General features: G+C 39.0%; 1 long non-coding RNA gene across 1 annotated transcript; it reads right to left on the reverse strand.

Moving 5' to 3' along the window:
- Window positions 1-718: 718 nt before the first annotated feature.
- On the reverse strand, window positions 719-4,163 carry LOC309797486. Its single transcript, XR_014292659.1, has 2 exons — window positions 2,760-4,163; window positions 719-1,019 (listed from the first exon to the last, which is right to left on the reverse strand). It is a non-coding gene; the product is annotated as an uncharacterized lncRNA (long non-coding RNA).
- Window positions 4,164-27,666: the final 23,503 nt, after the last annotated feature.

Here is a 27,666-nt window from a genome sequence, read left to right on the forward strand (position 1 = left end):
AGTGAAAGAAGCCAGACACAAAAGGACAACTATTATATGATTCCACTTATATGAGGTAGTTAGAATAGGCAAATTATAAACCCAGAAAATAGAATAGAGTTAACCAGAGGCTAAGGGGAGGGGAGAAATAAGGGGTTATTGTTTAGTGCGTACAGTTTCTGTTTGGGATAACAAGAAAGGTCTTAAAATGGATAATGGTAATGGTTGCTCAACATTGTGAATGTACTTAATACCAATAAATGATACACTTAAAAATGGTTAAAATGGTAAATTTTACATTATGGGACATTTTACCAAAATAAAAAATAAAAATATACTATAAAATAAAGTACAAATTTACCTCATACTAGGCATACTATGAAGTTTGCATAAAATTGCACTTATTTTAGGAGCTTATATGGTTATTATCATATTTGGGGACATGTAAAGAAAGCAACAGCTTAAGTAGTCCTCTTGAGTTCTTTCTCTCCATCTTTCCAACCTGGTGTTTTCTAGATTAATGGTTTTGTCACGCCTCTCTTTGAATACTAGCATCAGTAGGAATGCTAGCTAGTACTGGTTTCCTTAAGTATCAGCTAAAAAGTTTAATGTATTTTTATGCTGGTAATTGTTTTAGAACCTGGGAGGGATGTCATTGTTTTCTTAACTTGCCAAAAGCAAATATAGTACTGTAGACAGCATTACTAGAAAGAAATAGTAACTTTGAAGTAGACATATGTCCATCCTAAGCAAACTGAATATATTTCAAAGCAGACCACACCACTCAACTGCTGGCAATGTTCTTCCACATACTTGGCAGTATACTACTCGAAGTCTGAGAACTGTTTCTTTTTTGTAAAAATGATTTTGATTGGGAAACCCTGAATAAATCCTTTGGAATGTGTAACGTTTAGAGCTCCTTCTGGGATTCCTTTTCCATGAATCAAGGTTCTTTGATTCACTATCCTCCTTGGCACTTGCTTCCTAGTCATCTCAGCAGCCTTTGTGCCAGTGCTAATGAAGAGCTCCCAGTTTAGGTCCTAAAGCAGGGAGAACAATAAAAGGAGAACCTCATTTCAAGTACCAGAAATGTCTGGGCTATAAAGGACACACATATTGTCAAAGTAAGCCCAGAGTGGGGTGACATCACCAAGGTCATTCCTGGCTCCACGTCCCCCACAGGAGGAACACCTAACAATTATTTGGAAACAGGACACTATTTGAGAGAATCCTAGAACATGGAGGTGAGGCTGAAGCACCCCCGTGCACCACAAAGACCAAGACAGACTGCATTAGAAGGGTGAGAAAAGGAGCTACACGTTGACCACACTGCCCCTCCCCCAAGCCAGTGGAGCACCATGGGTGAGGTCTCCCCTGAACCTCTGGTTCCTCCAGTAGGAGAAGAGAACTGGGGGACAGCAAGCACCACCACTAGCATTGGGGTTGCTTTGTGGGAGCCACTGCTCTAACCTGCTCCACTGGGATTGCAGGGGAATCTGCAGGGTTTGACCACTAAAAGTTGGACTGTGATGAAGGGGGAAGGGGCATGCAACAGCCAGCACATGGATTGCGACCGATGGAATTCATACCTGCAGTGCCCAAGTAGTGATCACAACTGGCACCTTTGCTTATCTACAGAGCCAGGTTGGTGGGACACTACAACCGGGGAACTCAGCAGGGTACAGATCCACCTGATACGCATCTGGCCCTTGAACCTGGTTTGCCCATACCCAGGGAAAGAGCAGAGTCACAGCCCACCCACTGTGGAGAGTGTCTTCTGGCCATATGACCAAAAGCGCTGGCAATAAATCCTGGAAGCCATTTGGCCCAGTCGTGCTCCAGCCAAGAGGCAGGCAGCCAGAGCTCATCACTGGCTCTGGTACAAAGCAGAGCCAGTATCAGGTGTGGAGGGATCCTGTACCATGCACAGGCAGGGAGATTCATTCATATCCAAGGCTGAGAGGAGCTCCCAGCTCCTCCCAACTGGGGAGCCTGTTTGAGAAATTAAGAGTCGCCTGGAGTGGTCCCTCCTCATCCCACCCAGGCAAAGGAACTGGGACTAGCCCCATCCCATCTGCTGTGGAGAGTGTCTTCCTGGCCCATCTGACTAGAAGGATTGGTGACAACTCCTAGAAACTGTGCAGCCAAGCAGTGCTCAAGCCTAGAGAAGGGTAGACAGAGCTGATAGTCTGCAAAGCAAAGCCAGTGGCCTTGTTCAGCCACAGAACGTGGAGTGTGGATCAGCTTGAGTTAAGACAACAAAGAGCTTTACTGGCTTTAGAGCTGCTTCTCCTGCTGCACCCAGGCAGGAAATCTAATTCATAGCCCTACTCATCACTGAATACAGCCTTCAGCATGTCCAACTGGGGAACCTAACCAGAGAACATGGGAAGCTGTACAGCCCATTAAACAGCCCTAGATACAGTGGCACTTGAACAGACAGCACAGCCTGTGGCCTCCCCCTTCTGCAGGGCAAAACCAGTGCCCTCACCTGACCAGGGAATTAAGTGCACACTCTGGCCTGATTTGGGTTCCCAAACAATGAACTATACAGGCTCTGGGTCCTGTCCAGAGCCAGGTCCTATACAAGCTCTGATTCTCTGCCAGGAAACTAATTCATAGCCCCATGTACTACTACTACTGAATATAATACCCAGTTAAGTCTGGAGGAAGAGCCCAATTATTCAGATATGCAGATACCAATGTAAGGAATCAAGGATCACAAAAATTAGGCAAATAGGACACCACCAAAGGAAAGTAATAAAACTCCAATAACTGACCTTAAAAAAATGAAGATCTGGGCTTCCCTGGTGGCGCAGTGGTTGAGAGTCCGCCTGCCGATGCAGGGGATGCGGGTTCGTGCCCCGGTCCAGGAGGATCCCACATGCCGCAGAGCGGGCTGGGCCCATGAGCCATGGCTGCTGAGCCTGCACGTCCGGAGCCTGTGCTCCACAACGGGAGAGGCCACAACAGTGAGAGGCCCACACACCACAAAAAAAAAAAAAAGAATATCTATGAACTGTCAAAGAATTCAGAATAATCCTCCTAAGGAAGTTTAGTGAACTACAAGAAAACACAGACAGCTAAGTGAAATTAGGAAAACAATGCTTGAACAAGACAAGAAGTTTGACAAGGAAGTAGCAATATCAAAGAAACAGGAACACTAGATTTTAAAAATACAATAACTGAACTGAAGAATTCAATAGAAAGTTTCAAAGGTAGATTCGACCATGCAGAAGAAAGAATCAGCAAACTGGAGGACAGGACTTTAGAAATTACCCAGTGAAAGGAACAAAAAGGAAAAGAATAAAAAGAGTGAAGAAAGCCTATGGAAATTATGGGACACAATAAAGTAAACAATGTTCATGTATGGGAATCCCAGAAGAAGAAAAGAGAGAGAGAAAGGGAAAAAAAAGTATATTTAAAGCAATAGTGGATGAAACCTTCCCAAACCTAGGATGAGAAATGGACATCCATATCCATGAAGTCCAAACAAGCCCAAATAGGTTGAACTCAAATAGGGCTACTCTGAGACACATTGCAATTAAATCATCAAAAGTCAAAAACAAAGAAAGAATTTTAAGACCAGCAAGAGAAAAGAGAGAAGTTACATACAAGGGAACCCTGGGATAATTGGATATTCACATGTAAAAGAATGAAATTGGACCAATATCTTATACCACTCACAAAACTAACTTGAATTGGATTAAAGACTCAAATGTAAGACCTGAAACTATGCAACTGCCAGAAGAAAACATAGGAATAAAGCTCATTACATGGGTTTGGTAATGACTTTTTGGATATGACACTGAAAACACAAACGACAAAATAAAAAATAAACAAATGGAACTACATCAAACTAAAAAGCTTCTGCACAGCAAACAAAAGCAAAAACAAATCAACAAAGTGATTGAAAAGACAACCTATAGAATGCGAAAAACATATTTGTAAACCATATATCTGATAAGGGTTACTATCAAAAATAAATTAAAAATTTATACAAATCAATAGCAAAAAAAAAAATTACCCAATTAAAAAAATGAGCAAAGGACCCGAATAGACATTCCTCCAAAGAAGACACACGAAAAGCCAACAGGTACATGAAAAGATGCTCAATACCACTAGTCATTAGGGAAATGCACATTAAAACCACATTGAGATATTACCTCACACCTGTTAGAACAGTCATCCTCAAAAGTGTCAAGAGATAACAAATGTTCGTGAGGATGTGGAGAAAAGGGAAGCCTTGTGCTGTTGGTGGGATTGTAGATTGGTAAAGCCAGTATGGAAAACAGTATGGAGGATCCTCAAAAATTAAGACTAGAACTACATATATCTAGCAACTCCACTTCTGGGAATATATCCAAAGAAAATGAAAACACTAACTCAAAAAGATATCTGCACCCCCATGTTCATAGCAGCATTATTTATAATAGCCAAGACATGGAAACAATCTAAGTGCCCATTGATGGACAAATGGGTAAAGAGGTTGTTTTATATATTTATAGATATATACGTATTATATGTATATACACACACACACACACTGAAATATTATTCATCTGTAAGAAAACAAAGAAATGCTACCATTTGAGACAACAGAAATGGACCTTGAAGGCTTTATGCTAAGTTAAATAAGTCAGAGAAAGAAAGGCAAACACTATATGATCTCACTTATATGTGGAACCTAAAGAAAAAGAAAACAATCAGAAAAAGAGATCAGACCTGTGGTTACAGGAGACAGAGGGTCAGGGGAGGAGAAATTGGAGGAAGACGGTCAAAGGTACAAGCTTCCAATTGTAAGATAAATACATACTATGGACATAATGTACAACATGATGACTATAGCTAACACTGATGTGTGATATATAGAAACATCGTTAAGAATAAATTCTAAGCATTCTCTTCACAGGAAAGTATTATTTGATCTCATTTATATAAATTTGTGTGTTTGTGTGAGAGAGAAGGACAGAATACAAAAATGCAAAAAGAAAAGTTGTAAAGTACGAAGCTGCTTAGGTTTATATCTCAACTATAACAGATAACAATTTGTTTAATTTTAATAGGTACAAAAATAAATATTAAGCATAAAACAAGCAAAACGAAAAACTGAGCCCAGCGTAGATGTCCTTAAAGCATTTGCAAAGGAGGGCTTTATTAGGTCCGCGAACACCTGCAATTACAGGCAAAATTCTATGTGTGTGTGTTGTGTATGTACTTGGGGAGTGGACGCATAGCCTTTATTGAATTATTAAAGGGGATGTTAAGACCCAAAAGTTTAAAAAGCACTGGAAAGCCTGACCACAAAACCATTTTAAACTACTCTGATTATGTTTTTATAGTTTTCCTTCACTCGTTAACACTTCAAAGAACAGCATGTGAATGTGGAAAGAATCTCTGCCATTTAGGTAAGATCTCTGAGTCTCAGTGTAAAATTAGCATATAGTAGAAGGATGAAATTATACACCATAGATGAAAGTACCTAGCAGAGCGCTTTAAGACTAGTACTTATTTACGCAAGACATCTTCCCCTGCTTACTTGTTTTCCGTAGAATGAAAGCATACTGAAAGCTGGTACAATGTCTTCTTTAAAGTTTTCTTTTGTAATGCTTACTATGCTTTTTGATACGGATGAGCCAATATCCACTTAAGGGCATGTAAGCTCACAATAACTTTTGTTGAATATAACTGTTTGAATGTACTTTCACTATATTATTATATAGGGATTTTAAACTAAAATGTACCTGCACACACTATTTAGAGCCTAACTTGGATATTAGAGTAGGTGGATATACACCCCTGGAAAATAATAGCTAATTTCTTCACTAAAATCAAATTGCTGAACGTCTACTTTGCATATACATAGCTGGGCACTGTATTATGAGTTTCAGGTGATAAAAAGTTGTTAGTCAAAGACTCTGCTCCCTAGGGTTATTTTACAACAGCAAATCATGTTCAAACTAAAGGATAGACCAAAATAGAAAGTGCCACAGGCATTTAGACAAGGGAGAAACACATCTGAAATGAGAAGGAAGGTGGGTATGGGGAAGGGTTCATGGAAGAGGCAGTGTATGCTGTGAGCAAGGTTTCAACGTGTAGCAGGGTGAGTGAAAGGAACAAATGAAGACATATAGTCGTGATATCATGAGGCACAAACTAGAAATAAACAGCACTTGTTCTAGGCTGGTCATGAGGTAATTTAAGGGGATTAGTGAGAAACTAGATAAAGAGATATCTCTTTATGTATTACTTATTAATAATACTTTTGAACACAAGTATTTAATTTTTAAAAAAAGAACAGTATAGGGATAGGAGACTAGGAGGTACAAACTATTATTATAAAATGAGCTATAAGGATATACTGCATAGCACAGAAAATATAGCCAATATTTTATAACTATAAATGGAGTATAACCTTTAAGAATTGTGAGTCACGGGCCTCCCTGGTGGCACAGTGGTTGACAGTCCACCTGCCGATGCAGGGGATACGGGTTCGTGCCCCGGTCTGGGAGGATCCCATATGCCGCGGAGCGGCTGGGCCCGTGAGCCATGGCCGCTGGGCCTGCGTGTCCGGAGCCTGTGCTCCGCAACGGGAGAGGCCACAACAGTGAGAGGCCCGCATACCGCAAAAAGAAAAAAAAAAAAAAAAAAAAGAATTGTGAGTCACTATATTTTACACCTGTAACTTATATAATATTACACATCAACTATACTTCAATTAAAAATGCTATTTTAGTGAATAAAACACTAAGCAGTAAAATTTTTAAAAAAGAACTTAGAAGAGAACTTAAAAATAAAGGCATAAAGAGCAGGTTGAAACAGCGCAGAAATCTGGCAATTAAGAGGCCATTGATAACTTTCAAAATAGCACTTTTTCTACCCATTCTCAGTGGAGGCAAAGCCTTATGAATCCTACTATTTCTTTTTCTGTTTTTCAAAATCTCAGGATAAGTCTATTTCAATTGTAGCTAATGGCAGTAATGCAGCACCAGAAAATGCCTTTTGTAAAGAGAGGGCAACTTTGTGAATCCTAAGTGGGTACTCAAGTCTTAAATTACTGATAACACTGACCACCCACCAGACTACATGTTTTTTTTTTTACGTGATTGGAAAGCAGATTGATTTCAATTCTATCTTGTCATATCTACAAAAAAGTTCCTACAGTTCATTTAGCAACTAATAGAATACATCCTTCTATTTGGTATTACTCCTCCTTAACACGGGGCAATTAATTTTTCCTTTCTCTGGGAAACGTTTTTAACAAAGGAAATAGAGTCATAAATTAGTTTCGGTTAGGAAATCATACAACTATTTCTACCTAGGGCTTTGAATTTAGAAACTTTCCTCAGAAATTGTTTAAATATAACGAAGTCCAAATTCAGAAATACCTTAAATTTAATTATCTTAGTTGCACTAAAATAACAAATTCTATTTTCTATCTTGTTTTCTTTCTTCCCCAGAAGGCTTCTCCAACCCTAATCCATAACTTAATGCATTCATCTCACCTATACAATCACTGGCAGGTATGATGCCGGCTTTGGCGGCTCCAGTCCCCTAATCCTGACCCATTTCTTGCCAAAGAACTCAGTTTCTTCAGAAACCAAGTAACAGACATTTCAATTTCTAACCATCATTAGCATATTTTCATGTACTAATACTCAACATAAAAACACCTTTCAAAATTACAGAAATTTTTACTGTACTTAAGATCAATTGCACTAACCTGTATTTCATAAACCTTGGGCTACTTTCTAAAAAATGAATTATTATTTTAATATGTTTTTCACTTATTATTCAGAATAATTATTCATATAATTAAATATTTTACAATTAGGTAAGAAAGGTGGAAAATAGTTTTGCTATTCTTGTTCTTTGTTCTCTCTTCTAGTTGGTGTGCCTGAGCCAAAATTTTAGAATATTGAAAATTTAATATTTCAAACCCAAACCACATTTAAAGATAATAATAACAACCAGCCAAAACAATATCGGTCCAGAGGTTTGCATGGTCCGGGGAACAGTTCTCTGAGGGGGCCATTTGGAGTGGGATTTGCCCACCCCCCTCCACTCCTTCTGCCTCATATACTGAAGATAGAGACAAAGAAACCACCTCAACTCTTTCCAAAGTGTATCTATAAATAGAGAATTTATAATCAGAAAAACAATAACGATATATAATAGAAGTAACATGATTTTTCAGAACCAGTATCTTGTTCTAAAGCAATATTTTAAAAAAGAAGGTAAGAAGGTTAGCTATAAACCCTGGACCTCTTTTTCATTGGTCTCCTATTTTAATTTGTTAAAATAAAACCCATGGCCTTTTGAGTCAAACTGTCTCTTTAATTTCAGATTTAAAGATAACAAATCTCTTTTTAAATGGAATATTGGCACACAGACACCACACAGTCTGGCTTATTGCAACTGTTCTCTGTTGGTGAAGTGGCACATTTGTAATCCCCACCATAGCAATCTTCACCATTTCACAGAATATCATTCAATTGTACATCCCTAGGTGAGCAACAAGAATGGGCACTTGAGCTCAGCAGCAAAGCGTTTGTGGGGAAATCCTAGGTCAGAACCCCCAAAAGGGGAGACTAACTTGAGGATGCCCAAATAACCTGAGGTTTACCTTGCCCACCTCCTCTGGCTTTCTGACTGCCTGTGGGAAAAGCCTCTCTGGAATCTCTTTTGAGGTTATTGGGGGAATCCTAGGACAAACACACTGCTTGCTTTTGCAGGAGGACTTGCCCCATACCCTACCCAGCTAGGTGTCTCACAACCTAGCTGGACTAAAAAAGCTTCAAGAAAAACGGGACAGACTGACATTTGCATTTCTACTTCCACCTATTCTTATGCACGTGGAGCAAAATATGTAGGTATAGCCCTCTTTCTCACACCCCAACAGATTCTGCTGTCCTCGAAACCCATCTGGTAGCTGCAGTGACTACAATGAAGGGAGTTATCGGAAACCATGTTGGTACTGGGTTTAAAGGATTTTTCATGCCATGTATTTTGGGGAAGGACACAGATAATAGTCCAAACATGGTATAAGGCAATGTCCTTTCTGGGTCCTTGAAAAATCAGTCACGGAACAGAGGTGGTGGACAGGAGCTGACAAGAGCTGGCTTGTTAATGAGCACAGCATCCCCGGGGTGGGGGGTGGGGGAATCAATGAAATGATTGACAAGAGAAGATGGTAAATGAAGGGAGAAGTGGGGACAAGTGCTGCTCAACCCAAGCTGAACTCCAGGAGGTAAGTTTCTCCTCTAATTTGAGATTCTTTCTAAAGGTTCAGTATTGAAGTGGGTGTTTGACGTTGAAATGTGCAGACCCATTCTAATAACTGGAAAGGGAGAAGACTGAGGAAGGCAAAAGGAGAGGGAAGATTTCCGATTACTTCTCTAGGCTGCTGACAAGAACCTGCTGCTCGCAAACCAGAAATTAACCAAGCGAAGGTTGAAGGTAGCAACGTAAAAGTGAAACTCAAATTATTTTCCATTCTGAATCCTCTTCAATATCGAAGCGAGTGTGGCACAGCAATGGTTGATTATCTTAAGATTACAGAGGCTGACCGCCTTCTTTGTTTGCCCAGTAACACCGCTCCTCCAATCATCTCAAGCACTTGGCTGATTAATATTTCAATTCCAGTTGCTGCTCCTTTTCCCATTGCAGAAGGTGGCAGGGATATTCCCCTTCTTCCCTCTGTATTACAAACCCCATTACTAACCAAGCAGAAAGCACCGCGCAGTGTGGCCGAGGCTAATAATAGCCGGGCTGCTTACGTTCTCCGGAGGGATCGAATCAGCGCATGTCCCCGCGCCGGCTGCCCCGGGGCCGCAGTGCCGCCGCGCCGGGTCTGTGCTTGGTCAGTTCGGCCGGCCCCCACCCCACCTGCCAGCTGCAGCAGCTGCTCCCGCCGCTCCCGCCGCCGAGCTCCGGCCGCAGGAAGTCATCCCCCGCGCCGGGCCGGATCGCCACATTCCGCGCCAGCCGCGGGGGGAGAGGGGCCTCTCCCTGCTGCGGGGACCGGCTCCTGGAAACTGCACTCAAAGATCGCTACCCTTCCCGGTTGTAGGGTTATTTTCTAGGAATGCTTTTACAGAAGAAGCGTCGCCGGCTGGTGGACCGAGAGAGAAGAGCCAGAGTGACTTTCTCTGCAGAGCGCCTTACCTCTGAGCGCTCCCCTGTCACTCCCGCGGCATGGACAGCTCCATTCCGCTGTGTGGGTTTTCCACCCTCTTCATCTTCCTTATCTGTATTGTTCATTTCGCTGAATTTGAGAGTGGGATTAGCTTTGAAGATATCATTCAGACACTCCGAAAATATTTTAAATTGGCGACTAGTTTTTCTAAGCCCCTGTAGCAAGCTCCACTTTCCCTCAACACACACACACACACACACACACACACACACAGTTACTCGCACGTACACACCCAGCCAAACCACTCACAATTAGGAAAGCTGGGACCTCTCGCCCTCTTGCCTACGTAATGGAACAGGAAACTCCCAAAGGAGTGGGGAAGTAGGACCGGCTAGCGAAAGCACTCGAGGAAAGAGAGAGGGGTCGCCCCAAGATTTTGTTGCTGTTCAGTAGTGTCCTTAGTGGACAGATGTTCCCCCTCTAACCCCCTGGCCCCGCCCCAAGTGGAATGGCTGGTCTGGTGACCGCTGTAACATTTGGAAACAAAGAAGCTGAAGCCACATTAACAGGTGGCTGCATCTCTTTCTTTCCCGAAGGATTTATCAGAATTGGCTTTAGGAATAATATTAGCATATACGTATATAATAAACCCTTTCCTTCTCTCTTTAAATTGGCACCACCTATTAACAGGTTTCTCTCTCTCTCTCATTTTCCTCCCTCCCTCCTTCCCTCCCTCCCTCTCCTAAGCTGACCAGATCATCAGTTTGCGGACTTAAGGGGGAAAAAAGGCCAAGGATGTGCTCTCTTTACAGCTGAACCAGGGCTTATTTTCCTGGTGTTCAGCCATTCCCAAGTAGAGAGGCTTTTTGATACTAGGGTTCTCTGTGAGTGAACTTCTCACATTCAGCGTGCTTTTGGAATTGCCCATCACTAGGTCCAGGCCAGTTTTATCCTTGGATTTGTCCAGCAACCTAAACAGTATAATTGCACAAGGCCAAGGCAGTACTTTTAATCTAGGAAGAGTTCCCAACTCTCTGTTTAGCAGTTCCAAAATTAGGAGGTAGTGTAGCAAACAGTTTCAACAAGGCTCAGTAAGAATTCTTGACCCTAGAATGCGGGCTTTTTAAAAGCTGGAACAACCTAATTCATCTCTCTGAGTTTCACTTTCATAAAATTAGACCTCACCAAAGAGCAGGGGATTCTTAATATGTATCAAAGTGTATGTGGAATCTGGATGGGAATATTACATCTTTAATTTCACTAACCTCTAGCTGCAATTTAGTATTTAGCATGTCCTTTAAATCTAAATGCAGACAACAAACCACAATAATATTAGGAGTACCTGTGACTATATCCCCAGCAGATACCACAGACAATTTCCTAAGGCAGTTTTTATAGTTATCTCAAAGTATCACTAGTCTGATGTTACAATCAAATCATCATTACCTTTTTTGTTTTATCTAATAGACTATATCTATTTTAGAATGGTTTTAGATATACAGAAAAATTAAGGGGATAATACAGAGTTCTTATATATCTCATTCCCAATTTCCTCGATTATTGACACCGTACACTAGTGTGGTACCTTTTTTACAATTAACGAGCCAATATTAATACAATAATATTAACCAGAGTCTGTACTTTATTCAGATTTCCTTGGCTTTTGCCTAGTGTCCTTAATTCCATTTCAGGCTTCCATCCAGGACACCACATTACATTTAGTTATCAAGCCCCCTTAGGCTCCTCTGGGCTGTGGTAGTTTCTCAGGCTTTTCTTGTTTTTGATAACCTTGACAGTTTCTTTTTAAAATGTATTTATTTAATTTATTTATTTTTGGCTGTGTTGGGTGTTCGTTGCTGCACGTGGGCTTTCTCTAGTTGCGGAAAACGGGGGCTACTCTTGGTTGCAGTGCGCAGGCCTCTCATTTCAGTGGCCTCTCTCATTGTGGAGCACGGGCTGTAGGCGCGTGGGCCTCCGTAGTTGCAGCACATGGGCTCAGTAGTTGTGGTTCACGGTCTCTAGAGCGCAGGCTCAGTACTTGTGGCGCACGGGTTTAGTTGCTCCCTGGCATGTGGGATCTGCCCAGGCCAGGGCTCGAACCCGTGTCCCCTGCATTGGCAGGCGGACTCTCAACCAATGCGCCACCAGGGAAGCCCCAACCTTGACGGTTGTGAGGAGCAGTGATCAAGTGTTTTGTAACATACCTCACTAATGTAAACTGTCCAATGCTTTTCTCATGGTAAGACTGGGATTATGGTTTATTGGGAGGACAACCAGATAAAGTGCCTTTTTTATAACATCTTATCAAGGGTACATGCTATCAACGTGATTTGCCTGTTGATGTTGACCTTGATAACCTGGCTGAGGCCGTGTCTCAGATTTCTCCACTGTAAAGTTACTCCTCCACCCCTTCCACACTACACTTGTTGGAAGGAAGTCACTCTATGAAGCACAAACCCAAAGAGTGGAGAGTTATGATCCACCTCCTTGAGGACAGAGTATGTACATAAAGTATTTGGAATTCTTCCACACAGATTTGTCTATTTTCCCCTAAACATTAATTTATTCAATTATTGATATTTATTTATATCAGTATAGACTCATGGATATCTATTTTATCCTTTGGGTTATAATCCAATACTACTTTATTTTGTTGTTTGAATTGTTCCAGCTTTGGCCATTGGGAGCGTTTGCTTTTGGCGCCTGTGCTCCTTTGACATACTCCCTTTGGGGTGTGTGAGTTTGTGTGTGTCTGTGTATCTGTGTTTAGCATGCATGTTTGTGTGTGTGTTTAACACTTCCTGACTTTCTGGTACCACAAGATGCTCCAGGTTCATTTTGTGTATTTCCTGCCCCAGTCCTAGAATCAGTCATTTCTCTGAGGAGCCCTGATTCCTTTTATTGGAGAGTAGTAATAGAAACCAAGATCTGGGCTCTAGATGTGCTGTTGCTAATGGGCTATTATTTGATTAGGCTCTCTTAACTGAGAGAACAAAGAAATATATATGTATACTAACCCATGTATATACACATATCAGTAAATATTTCTATATATAACTATCTATATCTATATTGAGCTGAGTGTATACTGATGTCTGCAACTATAATGCATTAACGCTGAGATTAGTTTAGCCTTCTCCTCTTGTTTATCTGTAAATTCATACTTCAATATTGAGAAATGTGGCTACCACCATCCACCATCTATTTATTTAATTGTTCAATTTCAGTACACATGTATCAGAATTGTGAACCCATCTCCCCAACATCACTATTTTTAAGTATAGTAGTTAATAGAGTCTCTGTTGTATCTCGTTATTTAATGAGTTTAAATACACATTCGTTTCTATATCACAAATTTGGTTTTTAAAATATTCTAATGACTGCACTTAAAACATAGTAACTAGTTTCTTTTGAGATTCTATGTATTATATTTTATGAATTTAAAAGTGTTGTTTTAAGACTCTTTAAATGGGCTACTCCATATTGTCAAAGGGATCCACAGTAAAAAGAAGGTTAGGACCCCAACCTCACAAAGATTATTGTCAGTTTATAATGAGATGATGTGAAATTGTCTGGTGCAAATGTTGGGAGCTCATGCTTGATAAGTGTTAGCTTTGTCCACTTGGGCAGGCTTCTTTCTCCTTTAAAGTTCTAAATACCTTGGAAGAGAGAACATGCTAAACCTTATGGTTAATAATTTATAATGTAGTGGAAGGATTTGCTAGGTATCAGGGTTGGAGGTAAAGGTCCATATAAGGTTGACGGAGGATGAGTGATTCCACTGCAGAAGTTTGTACTTGATATAAATTAATATAAGTGCAAGCAATGTATTTTAAGTTCATTCTAGAGGAGTAGTTCAGAATAGCTTCACAGAGGAGAAGACCTGAGCTATCTTGGGAGATGTTTAAACAGATGAGGAGTGGAGCCGGAGTTGGGAAGGCAAAGGCAGTGTAGCCTTAGAATGCAAATGTTCACAGACATGATCTTGTGGCTTATTCACCATCCTTACCAACCTAATAAGGACACCTGCTGGTAGCTGCATCATCATCATCATCACCATCAACATCATCACCATCATGTTAATAAAGAATGGATATATTTGCCAGGTAGTCAAACAAGCTCTTTGCACGTAGCACCTAGATGTTTTCTACGATCCACCTTATGAGTTCAATCATTGTAATTATTCTCATTTTTCACATACAAAAATGAAGACTTAGAGAGATTAAGTAATTTGTTCAAATCTTGGTGTGTGCCCTCTCAACTCCATGCTCTTTACCTCTGTGCTTAACAGGCTAGGATGATTTGCCCATATTAAGGGCTCAAATATTGGTTGACAAGTATAATAATCTCATAAAAGGAAAAGTGAAGTAATCTACTTTGATGTTTATGATGCAGTTTGGTGAATGCACTTAAGTGCCAATAGATGAATAATAAAAGTTAGAAACACACAAAAATAGAGAAGAAAAATTCGTATGTGTATGTCTGCTGGGAACAAAAAATCCTCCTGAATGTCTAACTTCTTAGTAAATATCAGGATATCACATACACATCATTAGGCAGCATCAATGGAGGATCCTCTGTACCCTGCAAGAGGGCACTGTTATAGATGCACAGAAAGAAAGTTCATATTTCCTGTACATTTTAAATAAGGACATACTATGATCACTCTTTAAGAATGAAGTAATTTGACTTTTCAAATTTTCCTTATCAATTGGTGTATATGAATCATGTTAGGTGAAGAATTATTGGTTGATTGGACACTTTATGTCTTAATTCTTTACAGAAAACAGTAAACAAATCCTTTTAGGCTTAAAATATCACATTCAGAAAATGAGTTATTATACTGAAGAAAGTGATGAATTCAGTAAAGTGTCTGGAATCTAAAATAAGAAGTAATTGAAGGAACTGGGAATAGATGACATGAAGCAAGACCAGGAGAGAAGTAGGTGGTCGCTCTAAACGATTTTAGGAGTTGTCCTATGAAAAAGGGTTTAGACTGTCCCACACTGAAGATTTTAGACCAAGTAGACAGGTTTAGGTTGATAAAAGGATGAATATTTTGACAAGTAGGACCTTTCAACTATAAAATGGACCGACTGCATTTTAAACTCAAGAACTCCCTGTTACTGAAGTGCTTTAACAGAGGTTGAAGTTAAGCAGTTGGAAAAGTAAGAGCCTTTACAGTGAGAAAATTCTATGATTCTATGGTTTTCAACTCATAAATTTGTGTAGTTCATCCATTTTACTCATTGTATACACTTAAGTATATTGTTCCTTGAAATGGCCATTCAAAGTTGTTTCCTGTGCCACACACTATGAATGTTAGGGTTGGTCCTGTGTAAATCTTACCCCCATTGAATTAGTATTAACCCTAAACAAGCAGCTTTCTTCCATAAGGAAACAAAAAAAGAGGTTCAGAAATGTCCAAACTAAGTTTTTATGAAACTGTGTTATCAAATCTAATTTATCAAAAAACTTCAAACAGGGGCTTCCCTGGTGGCGCAGTGGTTGAGAGTCCACCTGCTGATGCAGGGGACATGGGTTCGTGCCCCAGTCCGGGAAGATCCCACATGCCGTGGAGCGGCTGGGCCTGTGAGCCACGGCCGCTGAGCCTGCGCCTCCGGAGCCTGTGCTCCACAACGGGAGAGGCCACAATGGTGAGAGGCCCGCGTACCGCAAAAAATAAAAGTAAAAGGAAGATGCAGACCTGTATGCTTCAGGATTTTCTCACCAAAACCCCACACAATTTCTTTACTATTCCAGCCAAGTATGGCCTAGCCCTACCCTCATCCCTGTTTTTCTTGGTTTAGTAATAAAGAAAGAGATGGGAATAAAGAAGAGATATCAGGTAGAAAGATATAAAATAGTGGGGAAAATAATATAAGTGAAGTCAAGTACCACCATCATTTACTAGAAGTGAACTTTCAGCACCAGCATTAATATTTTTTCCTGTTATATCTGTAAATGATAATAACTAATATGTACATAACAATTTTCAATTTAAACAAATCTCATTTTTATAACTAACTACTTCGCAACAAGTAACATGCTAAGGCAACATCAATAGATGAAAAACGGTAGTCCCTGGCCCCAAGGAATGTTGCCCAGGAGAACACAGATATATGTAAACAACACAATCACAATACAGTGTAGCGAGTGCAACAATCAGGCATGCAGAAGTGCAAGGGTAGCAAAAAGGAGCATGTGATCACAACACTAAAAAGAAGACTGCACAAAAGACATAATATGTAAACTGAGGTTTGAAAAATGAAGTGGGTTTCCCAGGTGCCCCATAGGGAGAAAGGAATTCTTGGAGGAGGGAAAAACATAAATGAAGACAGTGAATTGTTCATATAATCCAGAAGTGAAGTAGGCAATGGCAGGAGAAATGATTGGACGCAGGCGTCATGAATACTTGCATGTCTGCATTTTAGCAAGTCCATTCTAAAGGAAACTTTGAGGATCAACTCGGGGGTGGGGGGCCGCGGAGGGGACAGAACTAGTCATTGCTGCCAGAAACACGGGAACCACTTTCTACCAACCCACCAAAATAACGACTTCAAAGGCAACATGTTATCACAGAAAAGGTTTGTTTGTTTGTTTGTTTGTTTTTAGTTCATTAGGTCTCACTTAAAATTCTGATTCCACAATGCACTTGCTTTGGGATCTTGAACAACACTCATAACCTCTGCAAGTTTCAGTGTAGTAAGTTTATGTGATTACCTTCATCTGTAATATCCCTGTGTTGCAATCTTAATGGAAACTCAAGTTCAGGTCAAAGACAAGTTTCTCTGTGACCTCTCCTCTGAATTGATTCAAAAGCCGTCTCGCCCGTCCTCATTTGGCTTCTCTTATGGAATCTCATAAAAACTTCTATGACCTCTTTCGGGTTTTTTTGTTGTTGTTGTTGTCTGTTTGTTTGTTTTTTAATTTAAGTATAGTTGATTTACAATGTTGTGTTACTTTCAGGTGTACAGCACAGTGATTCCTTTTTCACATTCTTTTCCCTTATAAGTTATTACAAAATATTGAGTAGAGTTCCCTGTGCCAATAAGGAGATCCTTGTTGTATCTATTCTATGCCTTATTTGAATGACCGTAGCACTCGTTGTCTGTATCATTTTTATGTCTCTGGTTGCTTTGTGACTGAAAATGAAAAATGTCTATTTGTTCATTTCCTTCCTTAAAAATGTGTTCATTTATGTATTTCATATTTATTGACTACATCTTAGACACCGTGTTAACTGCTGGTTCTAGATGTTAGTAAAATATAGACCTTCCTGCTCAAAAGGTCACAGTATTTGTGGGAAAACGAAAAAATGAACAACCTATATCTCAAAGAGCTTTGTACTTCCCAAAGAGAACACACCTAGTAGGTACAATAAATACATGTATCATACATAAATGTATAAATAGTTAATGGGATTAAAAACTAGAGATAACTGCTTTTCGATTCTGAGGAAATGATGATTATATTTCACCAGGAGCTCAATACCACTCTGAGAATGAGGGCTTAACCCCCGTCCTGACTCACTGCATTGCTTTTCTGTATAAAAATACACAAGTCTGTATATGCGCTCTAGAAAAAGGCTTATCTGGCATGAATTTCAGAGAGCAAGAGGAAAACTTCAAGAAGTTCAGAGAAGCATCCAGAAGCTCAGATGATTGGCACTAATACAACTTGCTTGACAGGAAAATTGAGCTGTAAATCTCACAAAATTAGATGATCTTTGAAGAATTTCAAAACCTCCTGCTATTAATTGGAAATCCTAGAAGAACCGCTTCTTTTAAAGCATACTGATAATATGGTTTACAGCTTAATATTCAGAAGGCTATGTTTTGGCTAAGTGAGCTTCAGGAAAGAAGGAAACTTGTGGTTCAGTTCCATCTACTCTGCAACCTCTGGTCAAGACATCTACTTCTTTGCTCAGCCATCTTATCATCTGTAAAATGGAGGCAACTCTAAGAAAACATAGTTACAGAGATGTGGCACAGTTTCATGTGTCATTGTCTTCATTTGTTTCAGAAAACCAGTAACATCTAAGCTACTACTGCAAAGAGCGCAATGTTACTTGGGGTCATCTAGTGCAGCTCTGTCAAAGTAAAGAAAAGGAAAGGGGCCTAGAATAACTATAATTTTCCCAAGAGGACACTATTATTTTATGGTAACTCTGGGACAAGAACCCTGATCTCTTTGATGCCATTCCATTGTTCTTTCGTTGGGTTCTGAACAACCCAGAGAAAGAAAGAGAAATGAAACTCCTATGTGCTGTGTCACTGGTACAGGACGTGGCAAGATTGGAATTGGAGCACTACATATTAACAGGTATTTGGGGAATTCTTCAAACTAATTAAGATATATACCAGGTCCATAAAAAACAGTATGTTTTCTGAAGATGATTCTGTGGCATGAACAGAACTGGTAACTGAAGGTGTCTGTGTGCTGCAGTTCCAAACAGCATGGATGAATGCTTGTTTTCTGGCACCTTGAAGACTCCATCCCAACATACACATTAAAATAAAATTAACATTTCAACTGGGTCATATTTAATTATGCATGCTCTTGTAAGTCAGCAAAATATTCCATATATCATTTAAGTTGTCACTCACTTTCTTTTTTTTTTTTTTGCAGTACACGGGCCTCTCACTGTTGTGGCCTCTCCAGTTGCGGAGCAGAGGCTCTGGACGCGCAGGCTCAGCGGCCATGGCTCACGGGCCCAGCCACTCCGCGGCATGTGGGATCTTCCCGGTCCGGGGCACGAATCTGTGTCCCCTGCATCGGCAGGCAGACTCTCAACCACTGCGCCACCAGGGAAGCCCCATATCTGATTTTCGTATTAGGACTCTTCTAATTTTTTATATATATTGGAAAATAACTGATGTCTTTCTAAGGTGTATATCTTTGATTATGTTTTCTATTTTCATAAAGCTTCTTGTATTCTCTACTCAAAACAGGAGTAAATAATGGCTGCATATAACTAATCATAATCAGCCATTTTGTCCAGATTTTTAGATGTGTTGGTATAAAGCTACCATAGTATTCTTTTGTAATTAAAAAAAAATTCTCTCTGTTTTATAGCTAGTCCCATCTCTATCATATTTGCCAAATATGGCTTATTTTATTGGTGTTTGTAAAGAGCAAGCTTTTGGTTTTCTTTGTCACGTTTACTGCTTTTCTTCTCTATTTTTGACTTTTCTCTTGATTAATTTTGTCCTTCCACTCTTTGGCATTTACCTTGTTCTTTTTCTATGTCTACTGTCCATTTCCTGTAGCTTCAAGAGCCATTTTCCACAACTCAACGAGCTCTGCCGGCTGTGTCATGGCCACTTCATCATATGCCATTAAAACTTAATCTCATACACTGGGTGAAGACTCGGCAGTCTTATTTTGCTTTCAGAATTGTTCTATAGTCTTGGATCCTTCTTCTTCTCCTAAATTAGCACTATCATCAGGGAAAATTCTAGTGGGCCTAGAATTCTAGGCTTCCTTTCCTGCAGTTTCATAATCAAAGAAAAAAACATTTCCACCCTTTTTTTGATGTTGATCGAAAATTTAGCAACACTTCTTTGCACTGTATTCAAATCCCCAAATATAAGCAAGCCTTCATGCACACAGGCTCACTGAAATGTCATAACTTTAAACTATGTATGACCTTGAACAATGACCTTTCCAGATACTCCACACTCTTTCTAGGTGTTCAGACTTTTTCATTCCTACAACATCTTTTACATATGGTCGATTTGTGTCATAAGTTCTTCCTCACTCCCACTTCTGAGTATATATCTGAAGGAAATATCATCATAATTTGAAGAGATATCTGTACTCCCATGTTTATTGTAGCATTATGCACAAGAGCCAAGGTATGGAAACCACCTAAGTGTCCATAGTAGATTAATGGAGAAAGGAAATATGGTATATATATAGAATAGAATATTATTCAACCTTAAAAAAGAAGAAAACCCTATCATTTAAGTCAACATGGATAAAACTGGAGGCCACTATGCTAAGTGAAATAAGACAAAGACAAATAGTGCATGATGTCACTTATATGTGGACTCTAAAAAAATAATGAAATAAATCAACTCTTCCCTCCCTGGATATTTTCCTCAGCAGAATCTAGCAGCCTCTACTATGAGTCTTATCTCTTTTCTTTTTATTGTTTGTACCAGATCACAACCCCAGGGAACCTATGTATTTACTGATGTATACCTACATTACAGTTTACCATTGTTCTTTTCCTTTGTAATTCATTCCTTCCACTTCTGGCCTCAGAAACTCATTTTTACTTTGGAGAAGTCCTTGTGATTCAGGTAGGCTGTGTGTCTCCTTCCTAGGCTGTGTGACTTGGGGCTGGCTAGACACAGTGTTTCACATATACTCTATATGTCTTAAGTACTTATTTCTCTGTTTTCCATCATTTTCCCTCCAAATTTTTGTGTAGTTATTTTTTAATTGACATTTGTATTCCTTTCTTTTGTTTGACTAAGGTACTGTTCAACCAATCTTCTGAGTGCTTAATTTCAACATTTTTAATTCTAGAAGTTTCTTTTGGTTGCATTTCACAGATAATTTTTGCTTAAATTGTACATGTTGCCCTTCTTTTAATACATTAATCATAATTTTAAATAATAGTTTCATTGAGATATAATTTACTTTCCATATTATTTAAAGTGTACAATTTAATGTGTTATGCATCTAACACCACAATCAATTTTAGAACTTTCATCCACCCACCAAAAGAAAAAGAATCTATTATAGGTCACTCACTCCCCCATTTCTCCAAACCCTAGGCAGCCACTAATATACTTTGTCTCTACAGATTTGTCTAGACTGGACATTGCATACAAATGGAATCATACAATTACTTAGCATGTTTTCAAGGTTCATCCATGTTGTAGCATGCATCAGTACTTGATGTCTTTTTATGGCTGAATAATATTCCATGGTGTGGATATTACTATGTTTCATTTATCCATTCACAGTAAATGGCCATTTGGTTATTTCCACTTTGGGGCTCTTATGAATAATGCTGCTGTGGTTGGATTTACGTGCAAGTTATGTATGCAGGTCTAGATTTGTTTTTTAAATTAACAGACTATTTCGGAGCAGTTTCTGGTTTACAGAAAAGTTAAGCAGAAAGGACAGAGTTCTCGTACCTCCTTAGCTCTCTACCCAGTTTCCCCTATTATTAACATCTTACATTAGCGTAAGATGTTTGTTATAGTTAATGAACCCATATTGATACATTATTACTAACTAATGTCCATGGTTTACATTAGACTTCACTCTTTGTTTTGTACATTATATGATTTTTGATAAATGTGCAATAACCTGTATCCACCATTACAGAACCATACACAGGAAGTCTCTTTGCCTTTAAAATTCCACGCTTCACCCATCCTTTTCTCCCTCCCCGCAACCTCTGGCAACCATTGATCTTTTGACTGTCTCCACACTTTGGCCTTTTCCTAAATTTCATATAGCTGCAATCATATAATATGCATGTAGCCTTTGCAGATTGGCTTTTTTTTTCACTTAGCAATATGCATTTAAGCTTCTTCCATGTCTTTTCATGGCTTCATAGCATTTTCTCTTTATTGCTCAATGCTATTCCTTTGTACCGATATACCATAGTTTGTTTATCCATTCACCTATTGAAAAACATCTTGGTTGATGTCAAGTTTTGGCAATTATGAAAGAAACTGTTATAAACATCCATGTGCAGGTTTTTATGCGGACATAACTTTTCAGTTCCTATGGGTAAATACCAAAGAGCATGATTACTAGATCACTGTATGGTAAAAGTATGTTTAGTTTTGTAAGAAACTGCCAAGTACCCTGCTAGCAGCAAATGAGAATTTCAGTTGTTCTGCATCATCAACAACTTTGGTATTTCATTATTTGGATTTTAGCTATTTGAATAGGTGTGTAGTGGTATCTCGTTATTCTAATTTAAAATTCCCTGATGACATGGAATGTGTAGCATCTTTTCATATGCTTATTTGTCATGTGTCTATTTTCTTTGTTTAATCATAGTTGTTTTCTTTTGTTTTTTACCCAATGCCTACTCACTCTTGTCCTCCTGTATCTATTTATATTGTCTTTTTTCTTTCTTTCTTTCTTTCTTTTTTGAGCTTTTGATCATTTAGTCTTTTTCCTGGTATGTCCAATTATTTTTTCTATTAAAATTGGGCTTAACTTATTTTAGGAAACTATAAAGATACCTCCACATTCTGGATGTTGTTATTGTTCTCTTGAAAAGATTTCCTTTTGCCCATGGCAGACAGTTACTATAGGGACTGGAAACCTTAGTCCATTCTCAGTTTGAGCTCATTAAAAGCCTTTTTTTTCCGTCTGTGTGAAGGGTGCTCTATTTCTGTCTTGTCCTTCCTCTATGGGTGTTGCCCTTTGGGATTAACCGTGTGAAAGTTTGGATTCTCCCTATTCCCAACTACCCTTGTATTTGTTAGGCTTTAAATGTAATGGTTCCCGCAGCCCTGTGAGACTAAGGATACACGTAGCTTGTCATTCCATTAGTTGTTGCCTTTAGCTTGAGCTCTTGCCATTTGGCTTCTGTGGTTACAGTCTTTTGAACTCCTTGGCTTTTCAGCTCCTAGGCTGTAACATTTGAATCAGCAAATGCCCCAAGGAGAAAAGCTGCACCAAATGTCAGGCTTGCATCTGTGTTTCCCTTCTCTCCAGAACTTGGCCCACATGTCTTGGTGTCTCTCTAACATTCGGATGCTGGCGAACAGATGTTTTCTTACTGTATCCAGGTTTTCTAAAATTTCTTTAGACCTCACCTGATCTTATGTTATTATTGAAGTATCATCTCAATTAGCCCTAGGAAGAAAGTTTACAATTTTATGTTTTTTTAAATTTTCTATATTACCTCAGTTTCTGTAGAGACCTTTTACCTGATAGTTCAGTCTAGTTCCTGTGTTACCAGTAAGATGGAGATAGGTGGAGGCTAAGAATATTGGGGGAAAATCACTGATGAATGATATGGCTCGTTCTTTTGTTTTTCCTCTCCTTATTTACTCTGGCAGCCTACATTTGCCCTTCTTGATTTGACCCAGTTGCCCAGATAAGCAACCCACTCTGGCAAAGACATGACTTTACTCTCATAAATGTCTGCATGTTAGGATAAGTTAGATGATGAACACCATGCCAAAGTTTTTTCTGTGACCAGTCAGAATGGCCATCATCAAAAAATCTACAAACAATAAATGCTGGAGAGGGTGTGGAGAAAAGGGAACCCTCTTGCACTGTTGGTGGGAATGTACATTGATACAGCCACTATTGAGTACAGTATGGAGGTTCCCTAAAAAACTAAAAATAGAACTACCGTACGACCCAGCAATCCCACTACTGGGCATATACCCTAATAAAACCATAATTCGAAAAGAGACATGTACCACCATGTTCATTGTGGCAGTATTTACAATCGCCAGGACATGGAAACAACCTAAGTGTCCATCGACAGATGAATGATAAAGAAGATGTGGCACATATATACAGTAGAATATTACTCAGCCATAAAAAGAAATGAAATTGAGTTATTTGCAGTGAGGTGGATGGACCTAGAGACTGTCATACAGAGTGAAGTAAGTCAGAAAGAGAAAAACAAATACCGTATGCTAACACAGATATATGGAATCTGAAAAAAAAATTCTTCTGAAGAACCTAGGGGCAGGACAGGAATAAAGACGCAGACGTAGAGAATGGACTTGAGGACACGGGGAGGGGGAAGGGTAAGGTGGGATGAAGTGACAGAGTGGCTTGGACATATATACACTCCCAAATGTAAAACACAAACTAGTGGGAGGCAGCCACATAGCACAGGGAGATCAGCTCGGTGCTTTGTGACCACCTAGAGGGGTGGGGTAGGGAGGGTGGGAGGGAGACACAAGAGGGAGGAGATATGGGGATATATGTATATGTATAGCTGATTCACTTTGTTATAAAGCAGAAACTAACACAGCATTGTAAAGCAATTCTACTCCAATAAAGATGTTAAAAAAACAAAAAGTTAGAGAGTAAAAAAATTCAAAAGAATTGGCCACACTCCTCCAATAGATTCTCTAACATTTAGCAGAACAGAATTCACACTGAATCTGGTTTATGAGTAAAAGACAAGTCAACTTTAAAGTGGATCAGAGATGACAACATTTCTTTTCCATGTGGCTGCCTTGGAGCCATATTTCTGCTGACCACTCAAAACCTTCCTCTTGAGTATTCTGTGATATATTAGAACCAGGAATAAGGGGTGTTAGTGCTGGAAGGGTCAGACAGTGGTCTGCGATTTAATTCACATATCCTTTCTGCACCAGACTCTTTAAGATCATTGAGTTATCCTAAGAATTTTGAAGCTGTAGAATTCACGACAGTACATTACAATATGCCAATATTACTATTCTCCTGCTCTGACATTCTCCACTGATGGACAGATGAAGGAGAAGGAAGGGCAGTCAGCAGTAACTGAGAGTAAATGAAACTGGAATATTATAATTCAGTATCATTTGAGTGACTGAATTGGCTGGCAGAGTGTTCTCCAGTTAAGGGTGAGGGAAGATTAATTCTGCACATGACACCACTACTGTATTTATACAAGTCTACTGGGACAGTTGTTTGCCTTGATTTGTTTTCTTCATTCATTTCAGTCAGACAGTTGTGTTGACTGATTTTCCTTTTTGATGTATGAAATGACTGTTTGACTGAATTTACCATTTACTTTACACTAGTGCACTGGAAAAATGATACATTCGTCAAATTGGATTGGCATGTATGAAAATGTTTACCCCAGAACTAGACAGAAATATAATATTGCCTTCTACAGAAATGTAAGTCATATGCCCTGGATTTTGGGGAAATGTTCCAACTTTAACTATTTTGCCAAATTTCAAAAATGTAGGGTAACTGATCCCATAGTAAAAATAAGAAGATCTGTGAAGTCCAGATAAAAATAGTTTGGTGTGACTCTGACAATCATATAACACAAAAGAAAAAAGAATTATGAGATAAATTTTAGTGATTTTCATACTTATTAAGAGGTGTTTCTATGTTAAACTTTTGAGTCTTATTCTAGAAGTTCTGTAGGAACAAACACTTCAAATATATTCATAGAAAACCCTCTTTATTTATAATTCCATTCTTCCAATATTTATAGTTACTATGACAGGCCATTTCTCCACATCCCATCCCATGATTCTCTGCTCCTATTGAACATTTGGAAATTGGTGGCATGAGCAGGAGAGTGAAGCAGTTTTTGAGAGTACTGAATAATGCTGATTTTATAAAGACTGCTTTCTTCCATTGTTGACAAACTTATTATGGTACCGATGGTTGGATACTACTCTTAGAGATGAAAAAGGTCTTAAGGAATCTTCCATATTCCATTCACCAATCTGTGTTCTTGTTCAAAGCAAAATTAATTCCTTTCAAAATTAACATATTAGCTTAATAATAATTTTTAATCTTAAAATAATCTATCTGTGAGAATGGGAATTTTTGGTGGGAAAAAGTGACAGAAGATGGGACGAAAAGAGAGTTCATAGAAAGACAAAACAGCATTTTTTAAATGGTGGTACGAACTTCTGTTTCCAACTATATCAGTTTACCTTAGGAAAACATACTAGAAAGGCCAGATAAATCATAAGCAACATTGGACTGTGAGCGTTAGAAAGCTACTGAGGTAGCCATGACCTAGAAAAGTAAAATAGAGAAAGAAACTCACTGAAGTGAGAACAATATTCTGCACATGCTTTTCTAGCCCAGTCATTTAGAAACTACTGATGAAGAGCAAAAGGCTGAGAAACCAAATGTGGCTCCTAAGAGGTAGAAAAGCCAGTAGATCTTAGGACAATGTCATAGGACTAAGGAAACCAGAATTGGAATTGAGAAATAACAAGGCAGCTAGAATTTTAAGGACCAAAATCACAGAGAGAGTAAAGATTCAGAGAACGGAGCTGGATTCAGCAACAGTGTTCCCTTGCAGTGTTCCCTTTCCATGTATAATAGGTAGACAAGGCAAGATGCTAAGAAGTCAAACAAAAGCTAACTGAAGTCAAAGCAAAGACTTAGTTGGTTCATAATGCTGAAGAGACAAAATTGGGGTTCAGAACCTATGAAAGATTTGTGGCCCAATGGTAAACTAATGATATGAATTAGGACATTGAAATCTCTACATGTGTGTGTGTGTGTGTGTCTGTGTTTGTGTGTGTGTGTGTGTGTGTGTGTGTGTGTGTTAGGAAGGTTGAGGCAACATCTACATTGAACCTTATAAAGAAGGAAAATGAGTATGAAGTTGGTCCAGTGACTGAGGTGATCTTCCCCTCTGCTCCCTACCTAAGAATAGGAAATTCTCTCCTCAAGAAAATACAGTTGACCCTTGAACAATGTAGGGGTTAGAGACACTGACTCCCTGTGCAGTCAAAAATCCACATATAACTTTATGGTCGGCCCTTCTTATCTGTGGTTCTGAATCTGAGGATTCAACCAACCACACATCATGTAGTACTGTATTACTTATTGAAAAAAAATCCATGTATAAGTGCATCTGTGCAGTTCAAACCCAGGTTGTTCAAAGGGCAACTGTAATGTCATTCAGATTCTCTACAACTTGTCATATCCCAAGTGTGGTATTCGCTGAAGAGCCACCAAGACTACCAAGAAAAGGAGAATTAGAATAAAAAACAAAACAGAATCAGAATCATAGATGACCTAAACATTAAAGTTCATACATATTTTGGTAAATATTATCAAGTTCAAGAAAATAGATGACAAGGTGGAGAACTTAACTTGACGACAAGAAACTATAAACTGATTGAAGTTGAACTGATAGAATTAAAAACTATAAGAAATTTAAAACTCGGTACTGGATTGGACACAGGTAAAGAGAGGTAAGTGAACTGATAGATAGAGTAGTAACAATATTAAGACTAAGGTATGGGAAACGAAAAGAATAAAAAGTAGACAAAAGCACATTTGAGACACATGGGCCACAGTAAATATTTTTTATCATATGTGTAAACTGGAGTCCAAGGAAAAAAGGAGAGAGAGATTGGGATGAAAACAATATTTCAGAAATATTAACAGCTGAGAGTTCTCTAAAACTAAAAAGAATATATGGAGCCATAAATTCAATAAGCATTAAAAAATGCAACAAGAACAAATCCAAAGAAAACCACACCTGAGATCACCAGAGTACAATTCATGAATAGCAAAGAAAAACATGACATCTTAAAAGCTGCCCCACGAAAAAGAGAGAGATTACTTTCAAAGGAACAATAGGATTAAGATTACAGCTTTCTTCTCAACGAAACTGACTGGATACTAGAAAATAATGGAATAACATTTTTAAGTGCTAAAGAAAAGAACTGCCCGTTGGGAATTCTAGAGGCAGAGAAAATGTTGTTTGGAAGGAAAGATGAAATAAGGAAATTTGCAGACAAACAAAATTTAGAAAATATGTTCTCATCAGAACTGACTGAATTAAATTATACAGGGAGACCCGCAGGCTGAAGGAAGATTATCATAGACGAAAATAA

This window comes from Mesoplodon mirus, assembly GCF_964341445.2.
Source record: "Mesoplodon mirus genome assembly, contig: HAP1_SCAFFOLD_587, whole genome shotgun sequence".
Classification (NCBI taxonomy): Eukaryota; Metazoa; Chordata; class Mammalia; order Artiodactyla; family Ziphiidae; genus Mesoplodon; species Mesoplodon mirus.